This window comes from Pan troglodytes, chromosome 2, assembly GCF_028858775.2.
Source record: "Pan troglodytes isolate AG18354 chromosome 2, NHGRI_mPanTro3-v2.0_pri, whole genome shotgun sequence".
Lineage (NCBI taxonomy): Eukaryota > Metazoa > Chordata > Mammalia > Primates > Hominidae > Pan > Pan troglodytes.
Genome location: NC_086015.1, coordinates 25,983,883 through 26,000,828, shown reverse-complemented (window position 1 = coordinate 26,000,828; position 16,946 = coordinate 25,983,883). Strand labels below are relative to the sequence as shown.

At 36.0% G+C, this 16,946-nt stretch overlaps 1 protein-coding gene across 1 annotated transcript in view; it reads left to right on the top strand.

Annotated features, from left to right (window-relative positions):
- Window positions 1-16,946, top strand: part of ZNF385D (zinc finger protein 385D) — a gene marked incomplete in the record, with an annotated part of 956,631 nt that overhangs the window by 372,987 nt on the left and 566,698 nt on the right. The window contains 2 exon segments of the mRNA NM_001302426.1: window positions 2,086-2,096; window positions 9,080-9,099.

Genomic DNA, 16,946 nt, shown 5'->3' with positions numbered 1-16,946 from the left:
GCTCATCTATATATTTCAAGAGATGTTTATTATATTTTATCCAATTTTTATTGTTTTCACAAAAAAAAGCTTTTCAGCAAATGTAATATGCTGTATTGCCAAAAATAAAGGCATTATTTCTTAATGTCTCTTCTATTTTCTTTTCCAATTTATTCCTACTTAACTCTTTTCTTTCTGTAATGAACTTTTTGATATTTTATTGTCCATTTTCCATCTGTGATCCGACTTTTTATCTTTCCTATCTTTTCCTATCCTTCATTTATTACTATAATCAAAAGGAGATAATTATTCCAAATCATTTGTATATAATCATAAAAGATCACTTCAAAATCATTTCTGGAAACACCTGTATTTTCCCAGAGTTATAAATTTGAAATAGTGTGTCATGAACATTTCTAATTTTACAAGCTTTTTATTACTTGAAAAACATGTAGAAACACAGACCCAGATTTTTGTACAACTAGGAAATACAAAACAATTTGCAATTGACTTTTTTGTAATGGAGATCAACAAGGATGACAACTTGTCTTACCACAGATACACTAAGTAGTTAAGTTCCTTTCCCTCCTCTTCTCAAAAATTAAAACTGTGCATAGGTTTATCTAAAATGTGTTCATTTTGCCTCTGTTTTTAAAAACTTATCTAAAGGTTGAAGAGTGATCTAAGCCCAGATCATCATATGAAATTAGAACCAGGAGGTGACTGACTACCTTGGACTGTATTTAAATACATAAAAGCTGCTGTTCTTTCTTTTTACATTTATAGTCAAAGCTCAAAAAGACACATTCAAGAGTGAGAGAGAGAGAGAGAAAGAGGGAAAAAGAAAGCTTTCAGAACTTTAAATATCTGTGAATAGTGCTTAGAGATGAAGACAGACTCAAAAATAATGACCTTTAGTACCTATATTTTCCTGTTCCTTTTAAGTACTCTAAAGCTCATTCACATTTCTACGAATGCCTATTAGAACAAAGACATGAGGATTTTCAGTAAAATAATATCGCTTAGTATTTCACACTTAGGGTTCTAAAGGTTGTGTAATGGATCCTTCCTTTACTGTGTTTTATTTTCAAAGGGAAGCTTAAAGAGGACAGTTCCTTAAGTGGCTATAATGAGGTGTGAGAATATAATGAGGTGTGAATATTTCATTTTAATTCTTATTGATATATAATAATTATACATACTTATGGGATACATGTGCTATTTTGATACGTGTGTAATTGTGCAATGGTCAAATCAGGGTATTTAGGATATCTATCACCTCTAACATTTATTAGTGTTGAAAATATTTCGAATCTTTTCTTATAGCTATTTAAAAATATATAATATATTGTTGTTAACAATAGTTACCCTGCTACACTATTGAACAATAGATTTCCCTTATTCTATTTTTAGTTTTTTGAGAAAACTCCACACTGTTTTCCATAATGGCTGTGTTAATTTATATTTCCACTGACAGTGTATAGGAGTCCCCTTTAATCTACATCCTTTTCAGAATTTCTTATTTTTTTCATCTTTTTAATAATAGCCATTCTAACTAGGATAAGATGCTATCTCATTGTGGTTTTAATTTGTATTTCTGTGGTGTATAGTGATGTTGAACATTTTTTCATGTACCTGTGGGCCATTTGTATGTCTTTTGAGAAATGTCTATTCATATTCTTTGCCCACTTTTTAATGGGATTATGTGCTTTTCTGCTTTTTTTTTTTTTTTTTTTTTTTTTTTTGCTGCTGAGTGGTTTGAGTTCCTTGTATTAACCCCAAATATCTAAGGCAGGTCTCAGTCAATTTAGGAAGTTTATTTTGCCAAAGCTAAGGACACCCATCTGTGAAAAGTCTCAGGAAGTCCTGATGACGTGTGCCCAAAGTGGTCAGGGCACAGCTTGGTTTTACACATTTTAGGGAGACATGAGACATCAATCAACATATGTGAGATGTACATTTGTTCAGTCCTGAAAGGCGGGACAATTTAAAACAGGGAAGGGACTTCCAGGTAATAGGTAGATAAGGACAAAAGGTTGCATTCTTTTGAGTTTCTGATAAGCCTTTCCAAAGGAGGAGATATGCATTTATCTCAGTGAGCAGAAGGATGACTTTGAGTTCTGTCTGTCCTTTGTCCACAAGGAAATTCCTTGTGAGGGAGATATGTAACATTTTTATCTTCACAGCTATCATTTTTAGGAATAGAATGGGAGACAGGTTTGCCCTAAGGAGCTCCCAGCTTGTATTCTGAATATTAGCCTTTTGTCAGATGAATAATTTGCAAACACTTTCTCCTATTCCACAGGTTGTCTCTTTACCCTGTTGATTGTTTCTCTTGCTGGGCAAAAGCTTTTTAGTTTAATATAATCTCATTTGTCCATTTTTGTTTTTGTTGCTTGTGCTTTTGAAGTCTAGGCCATAATACTTTTGCCTAGACCAATGTCCTGCAGCATTTCCCCTATGTTTTTTTCTAATTTTATAGTATTGAGTCTTATATTTAAGTATTTAAATTTGAGTTGTTTTTTGAATATGCTGAGAGATAGGGGTCTTCTGCCTATGGATATCCAGCTTTCCCAGTACCATTTATTGAAGATGGTATCCTATCCCCAATATGTATTCTTAGTGCCTTTGTCGAAAGTCAGTTGGCTATAAATATGTGGATTTATTTCTGGGTTCTCTTCTGTTCCATTGGTTTACGTGTCATTGGTTCTGTTCCATTGGTTATATATTCTGTTCCATTGGTTATATGGTTTTTATATCAACACCATACTGTACTGTTTTAGTTACTATAACTTTATAGTATATTTTAAAGTCAGATAGTGTAATGCCTCCAGCTTTGTTTTTTTTACTCAGGATTGCTTTGACTATTTGGGGTCTTTTGTGGTTCTATTTGAATTTTAGGATTTTTTTTTCTTTCTTTTTTTTTGGTGGGGGGATGGAGTCTTGCTTTGTTGCCCAGGCTGGAGTGCAGTGGTGCAATCTCGGCTCACTGCAGCCTCTGCCTCCTAGGTTCAAGCAATTCTCCCACCTCAGCCTCCTGAGTAGCTGAGATTACAGGTGCCTGCCACCATACCTGGCTAATTTTTGTATTTTTAGTAGAGACATGGTTTCATCATGTTGGCCCAGCTGGTCTCGAACACCCGGCCTCAAGTGATCCACTCACCTTGGCCTCCAAAAGTGCTGACATTACAGGGGTAAGCTACTGCAGCTGGCCGAATTTTAGGTATTTTTTTCATTTCTTTAAAAAACATCATTGATATTTTGAAAAAGATTGCATTGAGTATAGAGAATACCTTTGGTACTATGGTCTTTCTTAAAAATAGTAATTCTACCAATCCATGAGCATAAGATGTCTTTCCATTTGTTAGTGTCCTCTTTAATTTCTTTCATGAGTGTTTTGCTGCTTTCCTTGTAGAGGTCTTTTACCTCCTGATTAAATTTATTCACAGGAATTATGCTTTTTTTGCAGCTATTGCAAATGAAATTGTGGTCTTGATATCTGTTTTGGCTAGTTCATTATTAATACATAGAAAAGCTTTTGATTTCTGTATGTTGATTTTGTATCCTGCAAGTTAGCTGAATTCTTTTGTCAGTTCTAAGAGATTTGGATGGAATATTTAGGTTTTGTTTTTATGTAATATTATGTCATCTGCGAAGAAGGACAATTTGACTTCTTTTCCAAGCTGAATGCCTTTTATTTCTTTATCTTGACTGATTGCTCTGGCTAGGACTTCCAGTACCATGCTGAGTAAGAGTGGTAAGAGTGGGCATCCTTTTCTTATTCTAGTTCTTAGAGAAAAGGCTTCCAGCTTTTCCCCATTCAGCATGATATTAGCTGTGAGTTAGTCATATATGACCTTTATTATTTTGAGATATGTTTCTTATTTGCCTAATTTGTTGAGATGTTTTATCATGAAGGGATGTTGAATTTTTCTGCATCTATTGAGATAATCATTGGCTTTGTTCTTCATTTTGTTAATGTAATGTATCATGTTTCTTTATTTGTGTATGTTGAACAAATCTTGCAACCCTAGGATAAATACCACTTGATCCTGGTGTATTATCTTTTGAAGTGTTGTTGAATTCATTTTGCTAGTATTTTCCTGAAGACTTTTGTGTCTGTGTTCATTAAGGATATTGATGTGCAGAATTTGAGGGTTGTAGTAGTTGTTGTTGTGCCCTTGTCTGGTTTTGGTGTCAGAGTACTGCTGGCCTCATAAAATGAGTTAGAAAGAATTCCCTTCCTTCAATTTTTGGAATAGATAGAGAAGAGTTTTTGTTAGTTCTTATTTAACAGTTTGGTAGAGTTCAGCAGCAAAGCTGTTAAGTCCTAGGATTTTCTTTTCTGGAAGACTTTTTATTACCAGTTCAATCTTGCTTCTTGTTATTGGTTTGTTCATTCCTGCTTCAATTGTGGTAGGTTGTGTGAGTCCGGGAATTTATCTGTTTGCTCTAGGTTTTCCAATTTTTTAGCATATACTTGTTCATCATATCCTCTAATGATTCTTCATATTTCTGTGATATCAGTTGTAATGACTCTTTTTTTTAATTTTGATTTTATTGATTTGGGTCTTTTTTGGTATTGGTTAGTTGAGCTAATAGTGCATTAATTTTATTTATCTTTTCTGAAAATCAACTTTTCATTAATCTTTGTGTGTGTTTCTTTAAGTCTTTATTTTGTTTACTTCTGCTCTAATTTGTATTATTTATTTCCTTTTCCTAATTTTGAGCTTGGTTTGCTCTTGTTTTTCTAGTACCTTGAGCTATATTGTTACAAGATTGTTTATTTGAAATCTACTTCTTTGATATAGCCATTTATTGTGATAAACTTCCCTCTTACTGCTTTTGTTGTATTGCATAGGTTTTAGTATGTTATATTTCCATTTTCATTTGTTTCAATAATTTTTTTGATTTTTAAAAATTTCTTTTTTGATACAGTAGTCATTCAGGAATATGTTTAATTTTCATTTATATAGTTTTCAAGTGGGCTTTGTTTTCTAATGTGGTCTGAAAAAATACTTTATAGGATTTAGATTTTTTTAAATTGAGACTTATTTTGTGGCCTAACATATGGTTTATCCTAAAGAATGTTTCCTATGCTAATGAGAAGAATGTGTATTCTGCAGCTGCTGGATGAAATGTTCTGTAAATGTCTGTTAGATCCATTTGGTGTAATGTGCAGTTTAAATCCAATGTTTCTTTGTTGATTTTCTGTCTAGTGCTGAGAGTGGAGTATTGAAGTACCCAACTAAAATTGAAATTGGACTCTATTTCTCTCTTTATATCCAGTAATATTTGTTTTATATATCTGGCTGCTTTGGTATTGGGTACACACATATTTACAATTGTTATATCTTCTTGATGAATTGATCTCTTTATTATTATATAATGACCTTCTTTGTCTCTTTATACTGTTTTTGACTTAAAGTTTGTTTTATCTGATACTAGTATACTCCTGCTTGTTTTTGGTTTCCATTTGCATGGAATATCTTTTTCCATCTCTTCACTTTCAGTCCATATGTGTCTACCAGTGAAGTGAGTTCCTTGTAGGCAGCATACTATTGCTTAAAAAAAATCCTTTCAGCTAATCTATATCTTTTAAGTAGGGAATTTAGTCTGTTTATATTCAAGACGATTATTGGTAGGTGAGGACTTATTCCTATCCTTTTGTTAATTGCTTTCTGGTTATTTTGTATGTCTTTTGTTCCTTTTTTCCTCTCTTACTGTTTCTCATTGCAGTTCATTGATTTTATATAACATTCAGTAACCTTTGATTCCTTAATCTTACTAGTTTATTTGCTCTACAAATAAATTTTATTTTATTTTATATTTTTATGATGGCAGATAATTTTCCTTACACTTCCTGATGTAGAAAAAAAAAAAACTCCCTTAAATATTTCTTGTATGACTGGTCTAATTGTAATGAATTCCCTCAGTTTTTGCTTGTCTGGGAAAGACTCATTTTTAATTTTTCAAGGTTAGATTTCCTAGGTATATTATTCTTCATTAATGGGTTTTTTTTTCCTCTTTCAGAACTTTGAATTTATTATCCCATTCTCTCCTGGCCTGTAAGGTTTCTGCTATTAATCTGCTATTAGTCTGTTGGAGGTTCTTTCATATGTGACTTGATGCTTTTCCCTTGCTGTTTCTAGAATTCTCTCTTTGTCTTTGATTTTTTTTTCAAAGTGAAAGCAAGTTTATTAAGAAAGTAAAGGAATAAAATAATGGGTATTCCATAGACAGAGCAACCCCCAAGGGCTGTTGGTTGCCCATTTTTATGGGCATATTATTTCTTGATGATAACTAAACAAGGGGCGGATTATTCATGCCTCCCCTTTTTAGACCATATAGGGTAACTTCCTGACATTGCCTTGGCATTTGTAAACTGTCCTGGCACTGGTAGGAGTGTAGCAGTGAGGATGACCGGAGGTCACTTTGACGGTTTAACTACAATGTGCCTCAGATAAGGCCTTTTTTTTTTTGAGATGGAGTCTCACTCTGTCGCCCAGGCTGGAGTGCCGTGGCATGATCTCCACTCACTGCAAGCTCCACCTCCTGGGTTCACGCCATTCTCCTGCCTCAGCCTCCTTAGTACCTGGGACTACAGGCAGCCACCACCACGCCAGGCTAATTTTTTGTATTTTGAGTAGAGACGGGGTTTCACTCTGTTAGCCAGGATGGTCTTGATCTCCTGACCTCGTGATCTGCCCGCCTCGGCCTCCCAAAGTGCTAGAATTACAGGCGTGAGCCACCATGCCCGGCCTAGATAAAACCTTTTTGGATTGAATCTATTTGGGGATTTTTGAGCTTCTTGTGTCTGGATGTGTGTATCTCTTCCAAACTTGAGAACTTGTTAGCTATTATTTTTTAAAATAGTTTCTCTTTGCCTTCACCCATCTCTTCTCCTTCTGTGATGCCCAGAATTAGAATATGTGGTCATTTTATGGTGTCCCATATATCACATAGTTTTTCTTCATCACTTTTTGTTTTTCATTATTATTATTATTTTTTTTTTTTTGCCTGACTGGGGTATTTTACAAGACCTACTTTCAAGTTTAGAAATTCTTCTGCTTAATCTAGTCTATTTTTGAAGCTATCTATTGCACTGCTATAAGTCTTACTAGTATAAATCTCATTTAATGTGTAAGAACATTGAGTGTCAGAGATGGTAGCTAAAGTCCCAAGTTCAAAAATGAGAAGTAGAACCATATTTGAAAACTAGTTTGACCATAGATTCTTCTCAAGAGAATAATACAGTGAAGTTAAAGAATTTGGTGAGAATATTGATAAAGACAAAGCCCCAAAATGTTGGTTTTGGCTAATTTTTTTCTCTTAATTTTGAAGAATTTTACTCGCAAATCATTTAAATCAAACAAGCAATATTAAATTTGTCATCCCATACACTTAGATTGCATTCAAAGTTGTCTATAACATCAGATGTGACAGGCAAAAAAAAAAAAATTTATTTTGTCTCAAGTATCCTTTCAGATAGATGCAACAGTTAAGACATCAAACTAACTTTATAGAATATGTTTGTCAGTGAAAACCTGAGGAAATATCTTTGCTATTTGACATTTTAATGCAGTGTAATGCCCTTAGCTTTTTATTGATAAAAACAACAGAACCTCAGAGGAAATGCTGCAGTTCTGTGAACCTGACTGATGTGCATAGCTGTATGTCTACATGGCTAAAATCAAATATGAAATGAGTACGTCTGGTAAAAGCAGACAGGACTTAGGAGGTGTAGTAAAGCCTTTTAAAAAGGCTAAACCGAGAAAACCAAGTAAACTATCTCAATTGGATGCCAGTAATTGATAACCTCTTTATCACTTTTTAAGGGGTGTGCATCACAAAAGAAAATTTCTGCTTTAATATAATTTTCCTAGTTAATCCAAGAACTCTTCAGTATGTGCATGTGAGCATGTGTGTGTCTGTGTCTATGTGTGTGCGTATGTTACAACAAACTCCCTTGACAGTCTATTTAAGCCTATGCACTTCTAAGAGTGATAATTTTAAATAACTGAAGTATTGAAATACAAATAATTAAAAAGAAAACTGATTACATTAAAATACCATTCTCAAAATATTTTTAAAAGGTGATGTTCTTGTTTATTAACATAGGTTCAAAATATGTTCTTGTTATTAACACACTGATAACAAATCTCTTGGCTGGGCTAGTAACAACTGATACTTCAAGGTGCTGGTAAGTATAAACAATAGTTAAAGATATCTGCAACAAGAAATTCCTATGATGTTTATTGATGAGAAAGTCATAGGAATTGCCAACAGCCCTGTGGCTGGTGTCTACATTTATAATTGAAAGATATGCTGAATTTCTCATAGCGACACTAAAAGTAAAGATGGAATTTTGATGGAGGTGTACCCCAAAATTAGGGCTCAGCTTGGGAGGGTTCTTGGCTTTGGTCAGGAAAGAATTCAAGAGCAAGCCAACAGTAAAAGAAACCAAATGTATTAGAGCAGCAGTGCACAGCAAAATGGCTAGTCCATAGACAGGGCAGAGTTATCACATAGGCACAGTAGCACTCATGGATTGCTGCCTGGCTACATTTATACCTACCCATAATTATATGCTAAATAAGGGGTAGGTTATTCACTAACTTTCTGGGAAAGGAGTAGGAAGTTCCTGGAACCATATAAGGTAACTTCCAGGCACCGTCATGGCATTTGTATATTGGCATGGCACTGGTGGGAGTGGCATATAGCATGCAAATATATTATTAATATAATTCATAGTCCTGGCTGGTTTTGGCTGGCTGGTTTCTTTGCTACATCCTGTTTTGATCAGCAGCGTTATCAAAACAAGTCTTACTGATCTTCTATCTCAATTTCTCCCCTAATTTCTCTCTCTCTCTTTCTGTCACACACACACACACACACACACACACACACACACACACACACGCCAAATAGCAACATCAACAAAAAACCCCACCAGATTCTATCCAGAGACTTTGAGTTAAGAATTCCTGTATTAACACATTCCTACTTTATAATATTATCTGCCATTTCCTTGAAAAAGTAGAACAAGTTAAGTGGTCCTTTTGGTATCTAAAGTTAACAAAATCTGATAACTTGAAAGAGAGAAATGTGAAAGAGAAATAAACTATGATATGCAAACACATGAAACACTTACACTCTCTCTCTCTCTTTTCCTCCATTTCTCTCTACTTCCTCTCCATATTATACTGGTTTTTTTTTTCTGCAGAGATAGTTACATTTAAAGAAAGTAGATTAAAAAAATCACGTTTTTTTAATTATTATACTTTAAGTTCTAGGGTACATGTGCACAACATGCAGATTTGTTACGTATGTATACATGTGCCATGTTGGTGTGCTGCACCCGTTAACTCGTCATTTACATTAGGTATGTCTTCTAATGCTATCCCTCCCCACTCCCCCCACCACATGACAGACCCCAGTGTGTGATGTTCCCCACCCTGTGTCCAAAGTGTTCTCATTGTTTAATTCCCACATATGAGTGAGAACATGTGGTATTTGGTTTTCTGTCCTTGAAATAGTTTGCTCAGAATGATGGTTTCCAGCTTCATCCATGTCCCTACAAAGGGCATGAACTCACCCTTTTTTACAGCTGCATAGTATTCCATGGTTTATATGTGCCATATTTTCTTAATCCAGTCTATCATTGATGGACATTTGGGTTGATTCCAAGTCTTTGCTATTGAAAAAAAAAAATCACAGTTTTTTTTTAAAGCTGTTCCTTTGATGGTTTCATTAAGAAATAAAGTTTAAATAACATTGGTTTAATCTCTCAAAAAACTAAAATAGATTTGGTTTATATTTATATTTGTGGTTTGGAAACAAACTCAAGCTATCAGTTGACAAGGATGCCAGAATAAGTTATTGCTTAATCACTCGGGCAGAGAAGCAATAAATTAATCGCTTCTCTTTTTCCAATAGAAATATGAATGAGTGTGCTAATCTCCTTACCCTTTGATGGAATAGACATCTTCATAACTAAGGTTAAGATAGTATTTAAAAGTTTTAGGGGGGTTTCTATTCTTGGCAAAGAGAATTACACTTTCCAATATAAAATACTTTTGAATGAGAAGTGATTTTTAAAAAATTTATGTAAGTTGAAGTCTGAACAACTACAACTATGCTAACATAAGCTGAAACATCTGTAAGAAATAAATGTGTGACAGTGAGTGCTCACTCATTAAACTAATAGAATAATAGATTATTCTATGAAAATATGAGTTTCAGGAGAGGTGACTAGATGGCACCCGGCATTTATTTCTTCCACAAAGAAGGACCAAAACAGTAAGTAGATAACCACACTTTGAATAGAGCATCTGAGAGAGAACACTGAAATTTAGCCAAGAAGTGACAGGGGGCCTCTGAGGCATGGAAAATGAAGGAAATAAAGCAGCCATCCTGGTCAGGGTCACTTGGAGCCAGGAGAAACTCCACTGCAGGGAAAAGGTAAATGAAGTATACCCAGCAGTCCACATTCCCACCATTGACTCCTGCCATCCCAGCCGTGGAAGAGTCCCTTGATGCTTGTGGACCCTGAGACTAGTATAGGAAGCTGCTGGGAGTCCACATGATGGCATTATTCTGGAGAGGTACTTTGTGCTGGGTTCCATACACACGCTGAGTCCCAAGCAGCTATAGCACAGCTCCATTTTGAGAGCCCAGCCCACCAGATTATATCCTACCCTGGGGCACAATAACCCCTGCACCTGCACATCCCTGAGCTTTGCTGACATTCCCCCTGTGTCCACCCAAAGGGCTGCAGGATCACGATGTCAGCTAGACTCAGTGGTGCAGCCAGGTCCCCAGCACTCTAGCCCACACAGTATCCTACACCCCAAGGTATAGACAATGTAGCACACTGGGAAAGCTGCCCCTAGGACAAAGAGAACCAAAGTGTATCCCCACTAGAGCTTCTGCTTGCCTGGCGATGCTGACACTGACAGCAAACTCTCCCTACCAACTAGCAGTAGGGGCTCCTTGCCCCTGAATGTGCCTTCTGGCAATCTGGAGAATGGTCCTCTTGGGCACCATTCTGGGGGCTGAGGACAAGCCACTCCTGCCTACCACTGTAACCGCCACTGCTTGAGAATGTCATTTGGGGGTATGGGGATGGACTTGTCTCACCCACCACAGCTGGCACTCATATGTACCATTAGAGGACCTGAAGAAAGACCTGCCCACTCATCACTGCCACCAGCACTCATGCACATCATCCAGGGACCTGGGGATTGATCCATCTCACTCACTGCCACCTACACCTGTGCATACCTTCAGGGGGCCTGGAGATGGGTCTCAGCCTGCCAGTGCCGAAGCTTGTCATCTGAGATCCTGGGGATAAACTAGCCTCACTCACTGTAGCCTGTGCCCTTGTTCACACTCGGGGGTCCTGAGGACAGCCCTGCCCCACCAGATGCTCCCTTACCAGTGCCTGTGTGCATTGATGGAGGCCTGGGAATTGACCCACATGGCCTTTTGCCACTGGCACCTATGCATGCCTTCTTGGCCACCCTGACACACCTATACCATTGGCCCCTACCACATATGCTACCTGGAGGCCTGAGGTCTGGCCTGCCCAAGCCACTGCTGGCACCTCTGTGTTGTTGCCTAGGGGCCTGAAGGTTGGCTTATTGATGCTACTGATATAAATGATGTCATGCACACTGCCCAGGGGCCTGAGGACCTATCCACTTATTTGGCCCATTGCTGTCACTGCTGGCACCAAGAAAGTTGCCTGGAGGCCAGAGGATTGGCCTACCTGGACCCACTAACATCACTGCACATGTATGCCATCTGAGGGCTCAAGTGTTTACACACCCAGCCCACTGCTGTTGCCACTAGTGCCCAATGACCAGCTGATCTAAAGTACCCATACATAGCCAAGCCTTACCACCACTTCCACTAACAACTACAGCCTAAGGAACTGAGGAAATCATAGACACTATTGATGCATATTACAGCTGCAGAAATCATACTGAGACTACACTACCATGCCCATCCAAAAATCAAAGCCAAAGCACCCTACACAATCAGCACTATGGATACATCTATAGTAAGAAGTCTTTCCCTGTAAAAGCCAGTCCAGAAAATTGGGAGAAGTGACTTATATCAGATATGCAGATATCAATGTAAGGACACAAGAAACATGAAAAAGCAAGCTAACGTAACATTTCTGAAGGAACACAATAATTCTCAAGCAATAGATTCCAATGAAAGAGAAACCTATGAAATGCCTAAAAAAAATGTAAAATGGTGATCATAATAAAGCTCAGTGAGATACAATAGAATACAGATAAACAACACAAATAATTCTGGAAAACAATTCATTATCTGAATAAGAAATTCAACAAAGATAGATATGATTTTTAAAACCCATAAATTCTGGAACTAAAGAATTCGGTGAATAAAATTAACAAGTACAATAGATAAACTTTCCAGGATTAACACTTTGGCATAATCTCAACTTATCACTTTCCCTGTATCATATCTCCAATTTGCTGATGAATGCTGTTTAAGTAAAAACAGTATGTAGATCTTATGTGTTCAATGACCCAACTAACACCAAAGCCTACCAGATGTCCAGGAAGACACCTGTAGTCAAAGTTTGGTTTGTTTAGCTTGCTGCAGCAAGGAAAACCATATCCCAGTGAGAGAATTTAGAAGGATCTCAGTAAGAAAGTTTGTGAAGGGACTTTGTGTAGGTTTGGGCTTATGCTAAATGATTCTTAGAAGGGTCTTGGAAAGGAGAAACCAACTCCAGATTAGGTACTGGTGAGGCAGAGCAGCTTAGCATTTGGGCACCTTAAAATCCAGTAACTTAATTGAGGGGACATGATGAATGCTTGGTTTGGCATTGGCAAAAAGCAGAAATTATACAAAAAGGAGATGTTACTCATTTTTCAGCTGTGGTATAACCATGGCAGAAACACTGAAACGTTATGTATGAGTAAGGACGCTATATGTGGTCTTGACAGTGTCCCATTGGAAGCAATTTTTTTTCTCTGCTTCAAATGATCTGCAGGAATGTTTTTGTATTAGTAGGAAGGAACATTGCATTGTGATTCCCAGCAAAACTTAATTTTCATTTTCTCATGATATAGCTGTTTTAGAAAAAAGTAATTCCACTAGATGTTTTTATTCATTTTTTAAAAATGTTCCAAAGTACCTAATCAACTACATTATTAATGATGAATTAATGCATAGTTTAATCAAACAGTGAAAAATTGATTAAAATCCAGAATCAGTATGTTTTTGTGGGAAGTGATAGTTAAATGTGCTTATGAGACTTTTCACTACTTTTGAATAATCATAAGGTTATTCGTTTTCCAGTAGCTTATTATTTAGGAGAGACCAGAGAGAGAGAATCAATAATTTTACCACGGTGAAGTAAATTATCACAAAATGGCATGTGCAGAGATCAGAGAAGATAAGAAACTTTTTTAAAACAACTCAAGGAAACATCCCAAATAGTGTTAGAATTAAACTTGGGCTTGGAGTTTTGTAACATTCTGTTAAGGGAAAACCAAAATTTGCATGCAAGAAGGAGGCTGACAGAGACAGATATGAATGTCAAAGTATTATTCACATGCTTTGTTTTCCATAGCTGATATCTTTTCCCTAAGTACCACAGTGGAAATAGAAATACAAATTAAATCTACAGGAGAGTTGTGTATCTGGCATGTTGATAAGAAAACTTTTAGATCAGATTCAGGATTGGCAAGGATGCAGTTAAATGAGCAAGCTCAAAAATTTCTGAAAGGAGAGAAAATTCCTATACTATTCCTGTGGGTGATTTGACGATTTGTACAATTTGGTAATTAGAAATGTTAAAATCCATTAGCCTGGTGACTTCACTGCTTGGAGTTTATACTAAGAAACTTAACATCTATGCATACTAAGATTTACACATGAAGATTTTTATTGCAAATAATTCAAAATATCTGAGGGACTAGAAACAACATAAATATTTAACAAGACAGAAGAGAGTAAAGCAATTATGAAACAGCCATAGACTAGAACACTTTAAAGCTATTTAAAAACATGTTTGTGAAGAAAATGTAATGACTTGGGAACATGTTCATCATATTGCATGGATAGCAATATAGTATAATAATGCGAACTTTAGCTTCAGAGAGATTTTTCTTGTTATATCTTCATCACAAACTATTAACATAGCCTGGGAAAGTGATTTAAACTATTTCATCCTCTTCCTATGGAAAATGGGTTAATTAGGATAACATTTAAAGAGCTTAGTAACTTGCACCACGGGAAGAGTTGAATACATGATAGCTGTGATGGATGATGATAATATAATTTGAAACTGCTATTTTGCTTCTAACTCACAGAAACGGTTATTCTACCTCCTCTAGCTGCTGTCATCTATTATTTGTATGTCTTCTATCTTGTTTAACATAGATAATAGCTAGAGTGTGTTTGTATGTTTTGCCTGCAGAACAAATAGTGAAGGCTTTCAGATACCTGCAGCTACTAGATACCTTCTAGGGGCTTTTCTGATCTTTGACTTCTACTGGATATCTATATTCTGTGAAATCAGATATTATGTTGTCTGTTTGGCAATATTTATGGTATTGCTTGGTTAGAGTGGAGGTAAAAATGGTAGCTAATAACAATATAGTGTACTGATTGCTGGGCATTATACATTTACACATAGCTTAACTCGTTTAATTCTCACAGCAACTACATAAGGCAGGACTGTTATTCTCATTCCACAGATGAGCATGCTAAAGAGAATAGTTAGCTAGCCTAAATTCACACAGATAGTAGATAAGCCAAGATTTAAGCCCAGGTGGTCTGGCCCTGGAGTGCATAATTCATCAAAATACTGTCTTTTAAAAAGATTGGAGTGTAAAATCCATGCAGGCATGCACTATAACTCACTTATATATCACTGAAATTCTACTTCTTACCACTGTGACTAGTAAAAGTGACAACCTCAATAAATCTTGCCCAAAGCATCACTGACTGACCCAACAGTGAAGAGGATGGACATTTCAAGTTCCAAATGCAGTCTGGACCATGAAGCAATCCTGATAATCATTCTGCAGCTGCCCTTTACCTCCTAGGCTCTTAGGACAAGTATTTACTGTTGAAGACGTGCCATAATACAGTTCTTTGTCTTATTAGCTGTCGTGCTAGAGCATTCTTATTTGTGGTGGAACATTTTGCCCACCATTTGACCAATGATTTCCAAATAATGGGAATAACACAAAATATTAAGATGACTTCCAAATTGTTTTTTATTTTAGCTGCATAATTACCACAGTTTTATCAAACACACACATACATACCCCAAATGTTTGCTAACAAAACAAATGTGATTTATTTCCAGTTTATACTTAGAAAATTCACGGCTTTGTGGTGGCATGTGGCTATAGATCTGAAAGCTGAGAGCATGATTTTGGCTCTTGTTTTAGGTTTGCTTGACTGAATAGTTTCTTATAACTACAATTTTAAAATTCCTTAGAAACATGAAACGATCTTTGCCAGAAGTACAACTGCTTTCCATCTAAAATGCCAGCATTTCAGTGTGTCTTGCAACATTTTAATTAGTTTGCTTATGGAACCAAACACATGCATAAAACACTGACAGTGAAGGAAAGTCTCCCTCACCGTAATTAGTTTTTGCAAAGGATTACTTACATTTTCATAATTATTCAAATATTTTTGTACAAGGAATTTTACATTTTAAATAGATAATTATACCTCCATAACAAACCACTGCAAATTAGAAGCTTTGATATACCGTTCTAATTCTTGGTACAGTGCACTGTTGGTATTGCCATTAGATCACGCATTTGTTGTTTAGAAAGATAGATCCGCTGTATCAACCTGTTAAATGTGAGTTATTGCCATAAGATTTGTTGTCCTTTCATGTAAGCATTCTGTTTTCAAAGGAAATCCAAGCTACACAGTTTTCAATAGTTAAAGAAGTTCAGAATTTTCCCATCTGAGTTAGCAATAAGTGTTTCAGCTCATACAGTTTTTCTGTAGATGTTGTAGAAATAGGCTGAGCTCTCTAAAAAGAAAATGAGGGAAAGACTCAAGATTTCTGTAACTAAATTAGAGTTAATCGATAACTTTATATATTCTAGTATCCCTGTGCCAGATAGAGTTATTATTTAGAGAAAGTTATAATTTATAGCACATACATTATATATTAAGTACAAATATAATTACTGATAATTGCATATTTATATAATAGAAATACATATTAACTCATAAAAGTAATTTTAAGCAATAGAAATGAGCAGAAATGGAAACAATGATCTTTTCTAACCTTATCAGCCTGATAAAGGCACAGGCAATATTATGAGCTCTTGCTAGGAAGTTAGGTAAGTTCATAGCCTGGTAAGATAGAAAATGGAGAGTGATTTCTAACTTTGGATTTGTGAAGAGCTCCTTTTTGCTCCCAAATAACTACTGATGTTGACCAAGGCTTTGCTAGATGTCATCATAAGAAGAAGAAAGTATTACATTTATGCCAGTGCCAATAAACCCCTAAGATGACAGTGCAATTGCACTGGCAAATCTGGAATTTTAGCTTAGAGATTCTTCTTTTCAAAGAAAATAAGCATCCTATAATCATTGCTCAGATCTGACATAGCCTCACAAAAATTTTTTTAAAAGATAATTTGACAAAGGCCCTGTGAAACAATAGCAGAATCTTGCATTTGGAGTCAGGGTAAAATGTACCTTTTAAAAATTATTTCCCATTTAATATTTGTCTTTAAAGCTAAAATAAAACAGATAGATGGAAATTGTTGTGTTTGGGTGCTGGAAATGTTACACATAAAGCTTTGTGTGAAATCAGGCACACATGTGAAAGCTCCAGGGAGATTAGAAACAGAAAGAAATTCTCACTCAGCGGCTTGACATATACCATCAACAGACATGTGAAAGTGGCACAGCTTGTGCCAAAAAAGATAGTAAGT